We start from the raw sequence: 1,413 nt of genomic DNA, 5'->3' as shown, positions 1-1,413 counted from the left end.
AAGCAGGATGCAGGCATGCTAAAAATCTAAATCCGACACATTCCGATAGATCTTTATCAATATTTTTTAAATATTTTATTTTTATTTTAAAATTCGTACAAAAAACATGTAAAAACATAAAATACTTCGAAAACTAATAAAAAATATTTTAAAAAAATGGCAGCCTGCGTGACACAGGCTACTACAACGAAAATGACGGAACTGCTATAAAAAAATACAACTTCCAAGAATTCATGTTTGTCATGAGGATAATTAATAAACTTGCGCAAAAATCAATTAAATACTGTAACTAGATAGATGATAGACTATGCTAAAAAAATTTGTCAGCTCTGATAACTTATCAATATATAGAAATCCTCAATTTTGTATTTATTTTTATTCATCAAAGCCAATCATAATAAATATTCGCTTAAATATTATGTTTAATTTTTGGACAAACTACTTTCTAAAAAGCAAATTATATCTTGGTACAATTTTTTTTTATGAGAAAAAATAAATATTAATTAAAAAATATTACAGATTTATCATTAAATAATACCACCTGCAAATTCTTATTATAAAGAGAAATTATATTACATTAAATGATATTTAAATAATTTCTTATCTGCTATCAAGATTTCCGATGAATTTTTTTTATTTTTACTTTTAATTCAATCTATCAAAAGGGATAATGGAATTTAGAATTAAGGTTAGAATGAGTTCGCTTTAGCTTTAAAAAATACCAAAAATAGAATTTGACTGAAAAAATAGCCATTCATTTTATAATATTAATAAAATTATTTTAAAAAGGAGCAATTAATTTGGAAATAAAGGAATTTCTAATTTAGTTAAATAGCTACCTAAGTGTCATATTCTAAAATTTATGGATTTGAATTAGGTAATAATTACTTACTCAAAATTCATTTTTTAATACAAAGGTTTATCAAATATGAATATTTTCTATATTATTAATTTGAACAAAATAACTCTTTATCAATTAAATTTACTAGATGTCTTATTACATTAACAAACAATTTAGTATTTTTGTGCAATTTTTAAAACTCTAATCATAAATTTATTTTTACTTTGGTAGATAAACTAATTTTACTAATTTAGTTAATACTCTCATTAAGTTATTCAATAAATTAGTTTAAATCAGTTTTTGTGTTTTTTTCTTTAAAAATAAATCTAATATTAGATCAAATTAATTATACTATAAAAATTTGAAGATTAAAAACCTTAGTTAGTTAGTTATTTCTTGAATATTTACTGTAACCGATCAAAATAATCCTGATATAGAAATTTCAGTTTCTGAGTAAGTAATTTATTTTTAAATTTTCCAAAAAGAAATTTGGTGTTAATATAAATGGGTGTTAATTAAAAAGAGCCTACAGTATTTTACTTTTTTATAAACTTTAATTTTATTAACTAAAA

This window comes from Tetrahymena thermophila, assembly GCF_000189635.1.
Source record: "Tetrahymena thermophila SB210 genomic scaffold scf_8254672, whole genome shotgun sequence".
NCBI classification, from domain to species: Eukaryota; Ciliophora; class Oligohymenophorea; order Hymenostomatida; family Tetrahymenidae; genus Tetrahymena; species Tetrahymena thermophila.
This window is presented reverse-complemented; position numbering follows the sequence as displayed.